This window comes from Thalassophryne amazonica, chromosome 8, assembly GCF_902500255.1.
Source record: "Thalassophryne amazonica chromosome 8, fThaAma1.1, whole genome shotgun sequence".
NCBI lineage: Eukaryota > Metazoa > Chordata > Actinopteri > Batrachoidiformes > Batrachoididae > Thalassophryne > Thalassophryne amazonica.
Genome location: NC_047110.1, coordinates 76,317,934 through 76,334,959, shown reverse-complemented (window position 1 = coordinate 76,334,959; position 17,026 = coordinate 76,317,934). Strand labels below are relative to the sequence as shown.

The following is a 17,026-nucleotide window of genomic DNA, read 5'->3' as shown; positions in this document are numbered from 1 at the left end:
GGAGGGGGAGGAGGAAAGACAGGACAAGACTCAAAACAAACATACAGATCCTGTTTCCTAAAGTGAAGGAAACCTCTTCAAAATAAGTTATCAGCTTTATCCAATTGCTGCCTTTCTTATAAAAAGGTTGAATTTTAATGTGAACCCTTGTGTTTTCTGTGGCGAGTCATGTTTGTATTCTGTCCTGTGTCTCAAAGATTTTGGGTCAATATTAAAAGTTGATTAATGATGTTCCTGCGTTTGATGCTAATAGTATTCTCTTCTTTATGGATAATTTAAACCCCTCAACATCAGAGATGGTAAATGTTATTTTACTTCTGTGTAAATACCATATACACAGTAGTAGGTGGAAAAAACGAAAACCCTCCTTTGACTGTTTCATAAATGAGTTCACAATTTTTTTCCTATCTCTAAAAAAAATTTAACTGGCAAGACTGCTAATGAGGTCACTGCTGACTTTTTTTTTTTTTTTTTGTTATTTTGATTTCTGGACTGTGTTGTACGAGGTCTGTGATAAAAGTAACGGACCTTATTTTTTCCAAAAACCATATGGATTTGAATCACGTGTGATTACATCAAACATGCTTGAACCCTCGTGGGCATGCGAGAGTTTTTTCACGCCTGTCGGTTACGTCATTCGCCTGTGGGCAGTCTTTGAGTGAGGAGTGGCCCACCCTCTCGTCGTTTTTTCATTGTTTAGGAATGGCTCAGAGACTGCTGCTTTGTTTGATCAAAATTTTTTCAAAACTGTAAGGCACAACTGAGTGGACACCATTCGATAAATTCAGCTGGTTTTCGGTAAAAATTTTAACGGCTGATGAGAGATTTTGGTCTGGTAGTGTCGCCGTAAGGACGGCCCACAGTGCCTGACGCCGATCTGCGCTTCGAGGCGGCAGCGTCTCGCCGTTTCAAGTTGAAAACTTCCACATTTCAGGCTCTGTTGACGCAGTAAGTCGTCAGAGAACAGAGAACTTTCAGAAGAAGTCAGCATGAGGAGTTTATTCGGACATTCCATTGTTAACGGTCATTTTGTAATGAAAGAACGTGCGGGCAGAGTCGCATGTCGGGCTGGACCCGACCGCAGGGCGTCGCGGCAGGAAAAACACCTCCGTTGGAAATCTTAACGGGCAAGTTGGAACATGCCCAAGCTGTTAAACAATTTCTCAGTTACTCACTTGTTGAAAGCCATTAAAAGCCGCCTGAATTCTACAAATGGTTTTCAACACGGAGGTGTTTTTCCTGTCGCGGGGCACACAGATTCGCCGAGTCGTCACGGAAACGACCCGGCGAATTTGCGCGCACGTCTTTCATTACAAAATGTCCTTAAACAGTGGAATGTCCGCATAAAGTCCTCATGCCAGCCTCTTCTGAATCCTCTCTGTTCTCTCACGACGTCCTGGGTGAATTAAGCCTTAAATTAGGATGTTTTCAGGTCGAAACAGGCCGACGACGGCGCCTGGAAGCGCTGCGCGACGTCCCGCTCCGTGGGAAGTCCTTACACCGACAGAAACACCCTATAATCTCTCATCAGCCGTTAATCTTTTCACCGAAAACCAGCTTAATTTCTCGAATAGTATCCACTCGGATATCCCTCACAGGTCCAGAAAAAATGTTGATAAAGCAACGCGCGCCATCCGCAGCGGCTATTCAGACAAAGAGATTCCGACGGGCGGGGTGGAGCACTCCTCACTCAAGGCCTGCCCACAGGCGAATGACGTCACCGACACGCGTGAAAAAACTCACGCATGCGCACAAGGGTTCAAGCATGTCTGATAAAAACATATGAATCAAATCCATTTATTTTTTGAAAAAAATAAAAAGGACCGCTTTTTTCATCACAGACCTCGTATGTTTCTGCCCTCGTGCCAGTTTACTGTCTGTTTGCATTTGCAGGAATGTTTGGAAAGTTTCTTGGGAAGTTTTACATATATAATTCTCCCTAGTCTTGATCTTTTTTTTTAATTAACCTGTTCCTGAGTGAGTTGTTTTTGCTGTGGTATGTAAGTTTTTGTGTAATATTTTGTTTGTCTCAAAAAAAAAAAAAAAAAAAATGAAACAATAACAAGAACCAAAGACTGCAAAATAAGATAAACTTCACTGGACCCCCATACTTCCAAAGCATATAAGTAAGTGTATGTAACACACACACACACACACACACACACACTTACTTGTGTGGTTTCTGAAAGATGATCCTATTGGTCCGGTATTTCCAGATCTCAAACTAGTGGGTTGGCTCTGATTTCCCGAAGTTGCAATTAAGCTTTGTAATCAAAACTTACACCTAACCCAGACCAATGTTTGTCAAATCACCTCTCAAATGCTAGAACTCTCTGAGCTTTGATGACGTGTGCAGGCAGACTGTTCCACATGGTGATGACACTGTGAAGTTATTCAAGCAGTCACTTGTTCAGCAACTAGGCTTCCCCATCTTTAACATAATTATAATTCATAATTCATTTTATTGTGTGAAATAGTATATACATAGTATAATAAAAGCACACATCAGTACATTAGATACAATATTAAGCACTCATAAAAACATTAATTTAAAATCCCATCAATATTATGAGGTTAACAAGAAGCACACATCGAGCCTCAAGTAATCTATAAACTTAAACTGAGGTGGTATAATATCTGTCATAATTAATTTTAAAAGAATTTATATCAGGTGAGAGTACAATGTGTTCAGGGAGGCTGTTCCACAAACATACAACTCTATTACTAAAACTAAACTTTCTAATATTAAGAGGTGATCTTTTCACTTCCATAGTGAGTTCATGGCCTCTAAGGCCAAGATACCTACGTCTAGTAAATAAAATATTGGGGTCTATTACCTCAAAACCATGTAAAATTTAATACATTTCAATTAGGTCACCCCAAACTCTTCTATCCACAAGAGTTGTTAAACCTAATTCACTTAATCTTTCCTCGTAACTCAAATTTTGACTCAAATAACTCAAATAACAGATGCCCTCTGGTCTTCTTGGGAACATCCAGATGTATGTCGTTGTGCATATGGGTCACCATCTTATAAACTTGTAGTGCCATGTCACTTCTGAGGCTTCTATAGCGGCGGGTTGACAGATTCAGCTTTTTTCTAGCATTCTGAGTAGCTCAGGTTACAACAGCGTTGCTACCATTTTTGTGGCTCAACTTTGAATGTTTTCTAGTTCAGTGATGAGTTTCTTTTACTTGGGTTCCATACCGGTACTGCATATTCAGGATGGGCTCTTATAGTGGAGCGTATAAAAAGAAATACTTCAAATGGTGATTCAAGCACCAAATTGGCACAAATACACCTTAGACATTACTCTTTTGAAAAGGCAGGGTGTCCAGTTGAATTTCAATCAGCAGCTACATAGGGTCAATTGAAGAATTACAGGGGTCAAAATTTAGAAATGCTGTTGTGTGGGCCGCCCGAAGAGGAGGTACTGCTGGCCAACACCAGAGGGCGCCCTGCCTGTAGACAGGCTTCAGGCACCAGAGGGCGCAGTTCCCCGCTAGGAGCTTCAGGAACCCTGACAGCTGTCACTCATCACCTCATCATGCCATCCATAAAAGCCTGGAGAAGACACCACACCCCTGCCGAGAAATTGTCTGAAGTATTCAGGTAAAACTCTCAGCCGTTTTGGTGCCTTATGCACATGTTTGATCAGCTAAGCTTACTGTTGCAACGTATTTGCTTCTAAGCTCGGAAAGCTGTTAATCTGTGATTCTGACTTTGTAGACGTATCGCTTGTACACTCGCAGCTTGAGGCTGAGTTTGTGGAAGTCGAGAGGAGTTGGCGTTCCCGCTCCTCACTCCTGCATTATTTAGTGTGACATTGGATTCTGCATGAACTCTGAGTTAAGAAACAGGAGGTGGAGGTGTTTTCTCCCCTTTATCAGAAGAACTCTGCTGACTGTTTACTGGGTGTGTGCTCACACACCCACTCTTGACTGTTTCTGCTTCCTGCCAGCAGTACCCGATCTGACAGCTGGAGACGGTGGCCACCTGGTGACTCGGGACTTGGCGGCTCCGGTGTGTTGCAGATCCATTGGCGGTGGAAATGGTGTGGGTCCCGACTCCTATCCGGACAGGCATCTCCTATCCTCGAGCCTGCCCACACGACACCAACTGTATAATTGACCATAGTATTGAATTGTATCTGTATCCGTTGTGCACATTTCACAACATTAAAAGTGTTACTTTTTATTTCCATTGACTGTTCATTTACGCCCCCTGTTGTGGGTCCGTGTCATTACACTTTTCACAACAGGATTACTCGGCCATCGTCATGGATCCCGAGGGGCGTCAACCATCGTTTGAACAGCCAGTGGAAGAGCGAGGTGCACAGGCGCCAGCAGGAGGCGTGTTAGGTGAGCTGCAGCACATCATAACCGCTTTCACTGCTCGGTTGGACTTGGTAACTGAGCAGAACGTGATTCTCAATCGGAGGATGGAGGCTCTCACCGCCCAGGTGGAAGCGCATGCACAGGGCGCCGCGGCAGCACCTCCTCCTGCTGACCGAATGCCAGACACAGACATTCCAGTGGTTGTTCAACGAACTCCCCCTCCTTCCCCTGAAGCATACATAAGCCCTCCGGAGCCGTACGAAGGTTGTGTCAAGACGTGCGCAGACTTCTTAATGCAGTGTTCAGGGAGGAGATTGTGTTTTATGTAACACCTTCTACCTCCCGAGTGATTTTGGGTTTTCCATGGGTGTTAAAACACAATCCCCAGATTGATTGGCCATCTGGGGTTGTGACGCAGTGGAGCGAAACCTGCCACTGGGAGTGTTTAGGATCCTCGGTTCCACCCAGTGTGACAGCTAAGGAGGAGGTTTTAGTCCCCCCCAATCTGGCCGTGGTGCCAGCTGAGTACCATGACCTTGCTAACGTCTTCAGCAAAGATCTGGCACTCACGTTGCCCTCGCACCGTCCGTACGATTGTGCCATTGATTTGATACCCGGCGCTGAGTACCCGTCCAGCAGGCTGTACAACCTCTCACGTCCGGAATGCGAATCAATGGAGACCTACATCCGGGACTCGTTAGCTGGCGGGTTGATCCGGAACTCCACCTCCCCGATGGGTGCTGGTTTCTTTTTTTGTGGGCAAAAAAGACGGCGGACTCCGTCCATGCATTGACTACAGAGGGCTGAACGAGATCACGGTTCGCAACCGATACCCGTTACCTCTGTTGGATTCAGTGTTCACGGCCTTGCATGGAGCCCAAATTTTCACTAAACTGGATCTTAGGAATGCTTATCACCTGGTTCGGATCCAGGAGGGAGATGAGTGGAAGACGGCATTTAACACCCCGTTAGGTCACTTTGAGTACCTGGTCATGCCGTTCGGCCTCACCAATGCGCCCGCGACGTTCCAAGCGTTGGTTAATGACGTCTTGCGGGACTTCCTGCATCAGTTTGTCTTCATATATCTGGACGATATACTCATCTTTTCTCCGGATCCTGAGACCCATGTCAAGCATGTACGTCAGGTCCTGCAGCGGTTGTTGGAGAACCGGCTGTTTGTGAAGGGCGAGAAGTGCCAGTTCCACCGCTCTTCTTTGTCCTTCCTGGGGTTCATAATCTCCTCCAACTCCATCGCCCCTGATCCGGCCAAGGTTGCGGCGGTGAGAGATTGGCCCCAACCAACAAGCCGTAGGAAACTGCAACAGTTCCTTGGCTTTGCAAATTTCTACAGGAAGTTCATTAAGGGCTACAGTCAGGTAGTTAGCCCCCTGACAGCCCTGACCTCCTCCAAAGTCCCCTTCACCTGGTCGGATCGGTGCGAAGCCGCGTTTAAGGAGTTGAAACGTCGGTTTTCGACTGCACCAGTTCTGGTGCAGCCTGACCCTGATCGCCAGTTTATTGTCGAAGTGGATGCCTCTGACTCAGGGATAGGAGCCGTGCTGTCCCAGAGTGGGGAGTCCGATAAGGTACTCCATCCTTGTGCCTACTATTCCCGCAGGTTGAGCCCGGCTGAGAGGACCTATGATGTCGGCAAAGGGGAACTTCTGGCGGTGAAAGAGGCTCTTGAGGAGTGGAGATACCTTCTGGAGGGAGCCACGGTTCCCTTCACGGTTTTCATGGACCATCGGAACCTGGAATACATCCGGACCGCCAAGAGTCTGAACCCCAGGCAAGCCCGTTGGTCACTGTTCTTTGGTCGGTTTGACTTCCAGATCACGTATCGCCCCGGGACTAAAAACCAATGGTCCGATGCACTGTCCCGGGTGCATGAAGAGGAAGTCAAGCCAGAGCTGTCGGATCCACCGGACACCATCATCTCCGAGTCCACTGTTGTCGCAACCCTCACCTGGGACGTGGAGAAGACCGTCTGGGAGGCCCTGACACGACACCCGGACCCCGTAGATGGCCATAAGAACCGGTCGTACGTCCCACCAGAGGCCAGGGCTGCGGTCTTGGACTTCTGTCACGGTTCAAAGCTCTCCTGTCACCCGGAGGTGCGTAGAACCGTGGCAGTGGTCCGGCAGCGCTTCTGGTGGGCGTCGATGGAGACCGACGTCCGGGAGTACGTCCAGGCCTGCACCACCTGTGCCAGGGGCAAGGCAGAACATAAGAAGGCCCAAGGACTCCTCCAGCCACTGCCGGTGCCTCGTCGCCCCTGGTCCCACATAGGCCTGGACTTCGTCACGGGTCTCCCTGCGTCCCAGGGTATGACGACCATCCTGAAGATAGTGGACCGGTTCTCCAAGGCGGCCCACTTCGTGGCCCTCCCGAAGCTCCCGACGGCCCAGGAGACTGCACACCTCCTGGTCCACCATGTCGTGCATCTGCATGGTATCCCCATGAACGTAGTCTCAGATCGTGGTCCCCAGTTCTCCTCGCAAGTCTGGAGGAGTTTCTGTAGGGAACTGGGGGCCACAGTGAGCCTCTCGTCCGGGTACCACCCTCAGACCAACGGACAGGCAGAGCAGACGAACCAAGACCTGGAGCAGGCCCTGCGGTGTGTCACCTCCGCACACCTGACGGCCTGGAGTCAACACCTGGCCTGGATCGAATACGCCCATAACAGTCAGGTCTCGTCTGCCACCGGCCTCTCCCCCTTTGAGGCGTGTTTGGGGTACCAGCCCCCATTGTTTCCAGCCGTGGGGGGAGAGGTCGAGGTCCCCTCGGTCCAGGCCCACCTCAGAAGATGCCGTTGGGTGTGGCGCACTGTCCGCTGTGCCCTTCTGACAGCCCGGACGAGGGCTAAGGACCATGCAGACCGCCGGCGTACCCCGGCCCCTGCATACCAGCCTGGGCGGGAGGTTTGGCTGTCAACTAAGGACATCCCTCTGCAGGTGGACTCCCACAAACTGAAGGACAGATACATCGGACCTTTCCCTATCATCAAAGTCCTCAGTCCAGCCGCAGTGAAGCTGAGGCTGCCAGCTTCGCTGCGGATACATCCAGTCTTCCATGTGTCCCGGATAAAACCGTGTCACTCCTCCAACCTCTGCACTCCCGGACCAGCGCCGCCTCCTGCCCGTATCATCGATGGAGAGCCGGCGTGGACCGTCCGCAGGCTTCAGGACGTCCGTTGACGGGGCCTGGGGATCCAATATCTGGTGGACTGGGAGGGGTATGGACCTGAGGAACGCTCCTGGGTGAAGCGGAGCTTCATTCTGGACCCGGCCCTCCTGGCCGATTTCTACACCCGACACCCCGACAAGCCTGGTCGGGCGCCAGGAGGCGCCCGTTGAGGGGGGGGTCCTGTTGTGTGGCCCGCTCGAAGAGGAGGTACTGCTGGCCAACACAAGAGGGTGCCCTGCCTGTAGACGGGCTTCAGGCACCAGAGGGCGCAGTTCGCCGCCAGGAGCTTCAGGAACCCTGACAGCTGTCACTCATCACCTCATCATGCCATCCATAAAAGCCTGGAGAAGACACCACACCCCTGCCGAGAAATCGTCTGAAGTATTCAGGTAAAACTCTCAGCCGTTTTGGTGCCTTATGCACATGTTTGATCAGCTAAGCTTACTGTTGCAACGTATTTTGCTTCTAAGCTCGGAAAGCTGTTAATCTGTGATTCTGACTTTGTAGACGTATCCCTTGTACACTCGCAGCTTGAGGCTGAGTTTGTGGAAGTCGAGAGGAGTTGGCATTCCCGCTCCTCACTCCTGCATTAATTAGTGTGACATTGGATTCTGCACGAACTCTGAGTTAAGAAACAGGAGGTGGAGGTGTTTTCTCCCCTTTATCAGAAGAACTCTGCTGACTGTTTACTGGGTGTGTGCTCACACACCCACTCTTGACTGTTTCTGCTTCCTGCCAGCAGTACCCGATCTGACAACTGGAGACGGTGGCCACCTGGTGACTCGGGACTTGGCGGATCCGGTGTGTTCCAGATCCATTGGCGGTGGAAATCGTTTGGGTCCCGACTCCTATCCGGACAGGCGTCTCCTATCCTCGAGCCTGCCCACACGACACCAACTGTATAATTGACAGTAGTATTGAATTGTATCTGTATCCGTTGTGCACATTTCACAACATTAAAAGTGTTACTTTTTATTTCCATTGACTGTTCATTTACGCCCCCTGTTGTGGGTCCGTGTCATTACACTTTTCACAACAAATGCTCCAATCAAATTAAAAAAAATTCCAAATTTTTGGTCTGATCATAAAGATTCCAAAAAGGTATAGTTTGGACTACCTATGACTGAATTATATAGTTACGGGGTAAAAAAAAATCAAAAATGGTGACAATGGTCAATTTTAGTTTGTACAGGCTTCAAAAGTTAAAGTTAATCCAATCTTGGTAAAAGGTGATGCAAATTATTGGTTGAGCTAATAGGATTAATAAATGGAATAGTTTAGACCAGAATGTTTGGTGTCCACAATAAACTTCAAACAATGTCGACATACTTCATGGCAAATAACATGTTACCCTGTAATATGATAACTAAGCATCACAGATGGTGCAAAGCATTTGTTTTTACAACTCTGTTTGTTCAACCAATAATTTGCATTACTTTTGACCAAAATTGGATCAACTTTAACTTTTGACCCCTGTTCAAACTGAAATTGACCTTTCTCACTATTTTTACCCCATAACTCCATAGAATTCGGTCATAGATAGTCCAAACTACACATTTTTGAAATCTTGATGATCAGACAATTAATATGGAATACCTTTCAATATGATTGGAGCGTTTTTAAATTTTGACCCCTGTGTAATTCTTCAATTGGCCCCTACCTGGCCACCCATTGAACATTCAGTTGGACACTCTGCTTTTTCAAGAGTAATGTCTAAGGTGTATTTGTGCCATATGTGGTGCTTGCTTCACCATTTGAAGTATTCCTCTCTAAATATTCTCTTATCTGCTGCACTACTACTATATCTTTGTAGAATCTTGTAAAAGTAGCTTCATCCAGATTGTGGAAACTCCTCCTATTAATTCCCATCATTTGCTTTGTCTTGGTAACCTTCATTCTAATATATTCCACAAATTAAATGCTCATCCAACCCGACTCCCAACTTTTTCTGATTTGCTAACAGACTCAGTGTGCTACAGTCACCATGTGACCCTGTCATGGCGTATGTTCGTTTAGTTTGTGTTCTCCCTCGAAGTCTAACAGTCATAACCTTAGGTTTTCTAATTTTTACCGTTTGATTCTGTTACATCATGCACCGGTATTTTCTGCTGAACACTGCCATCTGCTGGACATGTCTAGTGTTGTGATTAACTTAAATAAAACCTGCATGAAGATTATAAAGAGAACAAGCTGTTTTATTATTTAAGAGCTGCTGACAGGTCACATGAAAATAAATCGTGTTTTTTTTTTTTTTTACAGTGTGATGGCAGAACTCGTCTCCAAACACGTTGGGCAGGTGGACTGTGGCCCCGGGCATCAAGCTGTCAATCTAGCTTGATGTACTGGACGAAAATGAATCCCTTCAAAAACCACTTCTTATCGTGCCACGCCTCCTCAGACACGCCCATCTCATTTGGTGCGCAAGATGGCCTTTTAGTCCATGAGCCAGTCATCAACTTTAACCTAATCGGTAACACTGACGGTGAAGAAACAACACTTAGAATCCAGCCTCATTGTACCATGGCCTACACAAAAATGTAGTACTGCCATCCCAGGGTGGTAGCTGTAGCCAGCTAGGGGTCAATGAAGAATTACACAGAGGTCAAAATTTAAAACTGCTCCAATCATGTTGAAAACTATACCACATTATTCGTCTGATCATAATGATTCCAGAAAGGTATAGTTTGGACTATCTATAACTGAATGTTCTGGAGTTATGGAGTAAAAACAACAAAAATGGTAAAAAGGTTTGTACAGTTTGTACAGGGGTCAAAAGTTAAAGTTGCTCCAATTTCAGTAAAAAATGATGTAAATTATTGGTTGAAATAAAAGGATTGATAACTGGAATAGTTTTGACTGTGATGAATGTTTGGTCTCCAAAGTAAAAATTAAACAAGGTTGACATCCATTGGATTCTATGACATGTGACATATGTTACCCTGTAACATGATAACTAAGCATGACAGATCGCACAAACTATTCCTTTTTCGAACCCTATTAACCCAAAGAATAATTTTCAACATGACTGGAGCATTTTTACATTTTGACCTCTGTGTAATTTTTTATTGACCCCTACATGTCTACAGCTACCACCCTGGGATGGCTGTACTACATTTTTGTGTAGGCCATGGCACACTGAGGCGGATTGTAAGTGTTGTTTCATCACCTTAAGTGGTACCGAAAACCTGCTTGGCCTATGAACTATTTGAGAGCAGCTCCCCACTGCCCCCCTGCCCCCACACACTGGTGCTTCCAGGCCACAGATGAAACATCAGCGGCCCTTCATCATGGGAGAGATTTGATCCAAGTTACTTCCTGTCTGGACCACTTGGAATTTTTGTGGAGTCGCAGGTGATGAGGCCAGTCCTCAGCTGAAGCGGACTGTGGACGGTGATCTGGTTATCTATGTTAGAGAAAATGACAAATTCTGATCTTCTTACAAAAGGATTTTAATGTACTTTTCCACAGACTGTGAGGCACTGGTAGGCCTTTTATTCTATTTTATTATGTTTCATTTTATTTTCTGAACCTATTCCCTCAAAATGTGTTATTACCGCCATCAAGGAGGTAATAACTCAAAAAGTAATGAACAGATTTTACAAAAATTTTGTGAGCAGACAGATAATGTTCCAAGAAATAAGCGCTTCAGTTTGGAGGTGATCTGGAATATATTCAGGAACAGAGACCCAGAAGAATATTTGGCTCATAGCAAGGGAGTAACTTTGATTTTGATCTTGGTGGGGACACAAAAGTGCTCCAAGACAAAGATTTTTTTTTTTTTTTTGCATTACCAATCATAAGTTCATGTCATGCAGATGTTATAGGTTAACGAGCCATCCCAATGGTTAGGGAGTTGGTCTTTCAATCACAGGGTTGCAGGCTCAAATCCGAACCTTACCTCTCTTTACACCTCCATCCATGACTGGAGTGACCTTGAACAAAGCAACTAACCCAACATTGCTCCAGCTATACATTTAAATTGAATTCATCGAGGATGGATATTTAACACGAAGTATTGCAATGACCCTATCTGCTAGTGTTGTGACGTTCATGAATAGGGATGGGTATTGATAAGATTTTATCGATATCAATGCCATTATTGATTCTGCTTATCGATCCAATTCCTTATCGATACCTCGTGAATTTTGTACTAAAAGTAGGCTTTACAGGTTTTCTATGTATTTCCTTGAGTCTTAAAGTAAATAAATATGAAATTGGTCACTGAATCCTTGATCTCTGGACATAAATAAAAATAAACAAAACGGTGTTTCGCTTTGAATTTATTAATTCCGACTGGACTCTATTGTTCTAACTTGACTTGGCAGAGACCCGTGCAGCGTTTGGAGCTGTGTGAACAGAACGGAGGACAATTCCCGTTTCTTTCTCGCAACAAGACAGGAGTCCCAGTTAGTAACTTTAATCTGCACAAAAGTGACTCACGATTGACATATTCAGGGATGAAGTGGTGAAAAACAAAAAAAGCTGAAACCCAAAATTACCCCCAACACCACCTGCACGAAAATGAATTCTAGAACCTCTGAAATGCAATCTGGGACTATTCCAGACAATAAACTGCAGTGAGTGCAGCATCCATTTAGTGAGAAAAAAAAAACAACTTTCCTTATTCAAATTAATTCCAGTAGTATTCTGCTCTTACTAGGATGCAGCAGTTTTCTAGCTTGGCAGCTAGTTCTGGAGGAAATCACTGAAGAAATTAACAAACTGAAAATATGGTTTGACCAAAACAAACTGTCATTAAACTTAAGACAGGGATGAAATGGAGGTGTGAGAGTCACTAGGTGTTCACAGGAAACACTTATTTATTTCTGTATGTATGTATGTATGTATGTACGTATGTATTTATGTATGTTCATTGTTAGTTGGTTTTATATTTTCTGTTGTGTTTCTATTCAGGTTCTTTTTGTCTCTTTCTCTAAAACTGTATATAATAAGTATATGTTGTATATAATAATCATTAGATTATAATATATAAACAAAAATAAATTTAAAAAATATTACAATTTGAAAACAAATGCACCCGAACGTGATAACAGCTGCAACTGCTTAATGCTAACTTTTAACTTTGAAAATGCCATAGACATGCTAACGCGTTAGCATCGCTCCCGTTTTTAAGTTATAAAATACATCTATCAACTGTTTCAGAAGACCATAACCGGTCGGTTTAACATAAAAAAGGTAAATAATACTCACAGATGTATGTTCTTTAGGGTTTTAGCGGGGGAAAATTAAGCGAAAGAAAGAAAGAATAAACGAAGCAATCGAAGCACTGTTTCAATCTGCGAACCACTGCTTTGATTGGTTCAAGGTTCAAAGCAAAGCCACGCTGCAGAAAAGTTGATTACGGACCCGCTGCAGGGTCCGTAATCAATGTAGAGAAATGATCATTTCCTGACAAACACCCCCCAAAATAACGGCAACTCTGAAGGACCGATAACAGAATCATTAAGCAAAAAGTTTATTGATGTCGGTGGATCGAATCATTTCTTAACGATACCCGAAAGAAACCAGTTCTCGATACCCATCCCTATTCGTGAATGAATCGATTCCCGTTTGTCTGTCTGTTATTGTGTCCGCCCGCGCAGTCTTTTAATAAGTTCCCTGCAACTGTGCAGTAGCCTAGCTCTAACGATGCGTCCTGCCACGTTGCTAAAACCTGCGTAGTGCCTAAAGAGCAGAAGAAGCCTAATGCTTTTAAGAAGGGTTTCCATTCATGAAAGGTATTTTGCTTAGTTTTTAAAGCTTGACGGAGACCCTGCACTTACATTCCTGACTGTGAAGAATGAACGAATATCTCGTTTCTTGGGAGGGGGGGCTGTCATCCGTTACCAAATATCACCGAAGTCTAGCTCAAGAGACAGAGATAGGGGCGGGGGGGACGGGGGTCGATGGGCGGTCGCGGCCACTGTGGGAAGTGTGCTGCTTTGAGTGACAAGCGGGACAGCCAACCAAGTTAGGTGAGAAACGGGTAGCTAATCACCAGTGTTGCCACATTTACTTTGAAAAAGTAATCCAATTACTGATTACTGATTCCTCCTTGAAAAAGTAACTTAGTTACTTTACTGATTACTCAATTGGAAAAGTAACTAAGTTAGATTATTAGTTACTTTTTTAGTTACTTTCACCAGCTGCCGACAACAACCCTCTGCCACCTCAACATGACAATGATACTTGTTTTGCAAAAACTCACTTTATAGTCACCCTTTCTTGGCTTCAATGAAAATAAATACTTGTTTTATAAAAAGTAAAATAAAGACCTCTTTCTTGACCTCATATTTAACTGTTGACAGCACTGTAACAGTAAAACTTGCAATTTCTAACCTACATTGTTTATAAATGTAACTATTAAATTCATTCTAACATTTTTCTAACATTTAAATTCTCTCTAAACATTTTACTTGTCGAAATTATTATTATTTTAAGTAGTATTAGTAGTTGTAGTAAAAAAAAGGCTTCAAAACTGGACCTTTAATCTAGGGGTGTTGTGAGGGGGTGTGGCACATCCCTGCCCCACGCCCCCATTCCATCTGGATTCGCCCCTGCTTTGGCGTTTGAGCACAAAGAATGGATTACATTTATTTATGCAGAAAACATGACCAGATTTACAGGTAAGAAAGTTTTTTTGCGTTTTCACATCATGTGGTCCTCAGAAAGAGAGTTTACGTGCATTTGAGTGGAAAATAATGTTAGTTGTTAATGTGTCGCGGAGGATCAGCTGTTTTTAGCAGCAGATACGGAGCAGCTCAGAGAAAAAAAAAAAACATAAAATGTCTTTGTAAAGCTCAGTGCAGGTGTGCTGTTGTCACTGTGTTTTAAGAGGTGAGGACGAGTCGTAGCTGTTGCAGAAAAACGTGGATGAAAAGCTCACAGCAGTTCAGTCGAACCCCGACCCCCTGCCCACGGACCAAGTTTGATGCTGCTATCGACCCATAATGCAAAAATAATAGTAACGCACAGTAACTTAGAGAAGTAACTTTAATCTGATTACTGATTTGGAAAGATTAACGCGTTAGATTACTCGTTACTAAAAAAAAAGTGGTCAGATTAGACCGGCATCACTGCTAATCAGACAAGGATATCTACGTTAAAGAGCGGGGCTTCGAGCAGTGGCACACATTTAACCCTTTATGTGCCATAATAATGGAGGACAGCGGTTTTATTGGTCGTGATTACACAGTAGGGGGCTGAATATTGGTAGGGACGTGACCCTAGCGTCCCTACCCAAAATTACGCCCTAGGCTCATAGCAATAAGTTGTGAGAGCATGTTGATGAAGTTTGGTGAAACAGATGGATAATGTCCTAGAAAATGAGAGACTTTAGATTGAATTGGAACATTTTTTTTCTTCTGGAACACGTGTGGCCTTGGCAGAGGTATGCGCTCTCTTTCTGATTTCTAGTTAATCATTTTCAGTGCTTCTCCAGTTTGCTCACCCGTTGAAAAAGGTGTCCACATAAGAGTCATTTTGTGGACAGTTTTAATCTTTTTGAGGACCCTGGACAGTTTTTTTGACTGTTGCTAGCTGTGGATGCAGACGTGACTTCAGTCTTGAAGCTGTTAGAGCTGAGTTGTTACTGATACAACCACAGAATGGAACCCGTGATGTCACAGAAAATATGGACTCATCATTAAATGTGGTACTATGACAAATTTTGTGATGTGGGGGAGGGAAGGACACACATCTAATCACAGCACATTTCAATGTGACCACTGGCACTAGACACACATATTTTATCAAAACTATAAAAATGATCAACCTGATTATTTGTTTTTGTTTCAATGCTGCTGACAGGTCAGATGGAATTAAAACATAATTTTCAACTGGTTTTCTCTTATTTATGAGCAAGATCTGCAGGACCAGGAGGCAAACTATGGCCGGAAGCGGGAAACCCAGAAGGCCAACATAAATGAAGACCTGAAAAAGAAAGAAGTTCAATTCCAAGATAAGATGGATTTCCAGGAGGTCAGCTTCAACAAAGAAACTTTTTTTTTTTTTTTTTATCCAAGACCGAGTGTTCCTGAGTTTCTGTTGCTGGTGGCACCTGTGCTGTGGTGGGATTCTTGTCAGGAAAATATCTGATAAAATAACACATATGACTGATGGAGTGCAGGGCCACTGGACAAAGGTTTAGGCACATTCGTGTAAATGTTTGGAGACTGTTATTCATTATAAGAATAAAGGTGATGCTCACTTCAAATCCCCATCAGACCTGAAAATCACTGAGGTTCTTTGGAAAAAGTTCTTAATCCACAAATTGCTGGCAGTGTGCAGCTGAGCTCCTTTCATGGCAACACCTGTGGGTGTGAATGTGAATGAGTGAATGAGTCATCATTGGAAAGTGCTTTGCGCTTTGCAATGAGCACTGTACAAGTGTAGTTTATTTACTTGCACAACTTGATCCTGTAGTAACATCAAAAATTACATTTGATGTCAGTGGTTTGCCTCCCCGATCTCCACAATAGGGCTGTTTTGACTTTTTAAATTAGATTTCTTGTCATCCTACTAAGGAAGAAAATAGGACGAAATAATATAAATATTTATGTATACACACACACACACACACACACACACACACACACACACACACACACACACACACACACACACACACACACACACACACACACACACACACACACACACAAGGATGAGTGGATCATCTTTTGGTCAGAATTTTTGCATGCTGGATTTTAAAAGTGGTTTAAGATGATTAGTAAAACTTTTAAACTAATTTCTGTTGTATCTAAAGCAAATGAAAACCCAAAGTGACATGTTCACGTTGAAAGTACAGTATAAACCACAGACTGTATTTACAGTGCATCCAGAAAGTATTCACAGCGCTTCACTTTTTCCACATTTTATGTTACAGCCTTATTCCAAGATGGAGTAGATTAATTTTTTTTCCTCAAAATTCTACACACAACACCCCATAATGATAATAATAATATCAATCAATCAATCAATCAATTTTTTTATATAGCGCCAAATCACAACAAACAGTTGCCCCAAGGCGCTTTATATTGTAAGGCAAGGCCATACAATAATTATGTAAAACCCCAACGGTCAAAACGACCCCCTGTGAGCAAGCACTTGGCTACAGTGGGAAGGAAAAACTCCCTTTTAACAGGAAGAAACCTCCAGCAGAACCAGGCTCAGGGAGGGGCAGTCTTCTGCTGGGACTGGTTGGGGCTGAGGGAGAGAACCAGGAAAAAGACATGCTGTGGAGGGGAGCAGAGATCAATCACTAATGATTAAATGCAGAGTGGTGCATACAGAGCAAAAAGAGAAAGAAACAGTGCATCATGGGAACCCCCCAGCAGTCTACGTCTATAGCAGCATAACTAAGGGATGGTTCAGGGTCACCTGATCCAGCCCTAACTATAAGCTTTAGCAAAAAGGAAAGTTTTAAGCCTAATCTTAAAAGTAGAGAGGGTGTCTGTCTCCCTGATCTGAATTGGGAGCTGGTTCCACAGGAGAGGAGCCT

At 44.2% G+C, this 17,026-nt stretch overlaps 1 long non-coding RNA gene across 1 annotated transcript; it reads right to left on the bottom strand.

Moving 5' to 3' along the window:
• Window positions 1-228: 228 nt before the first annotated feature.
• LOC117515129 lies at window positions 229-15,456 on the bottom strand. The gene is made up of 3 exons (XR_004562068.1): window positions 15,445-15,456; window positions 8,142-8,144; window positions 229-408 (listed from the first exon to the last, which is right to left on the bottom strand). It is a non-coding gene; the product is annotated as an uncharacterized LOC117515129 (long non-coding RNA).
• Window positions 15,457-17,026: the final 1,570 nt, after the last annotated feature.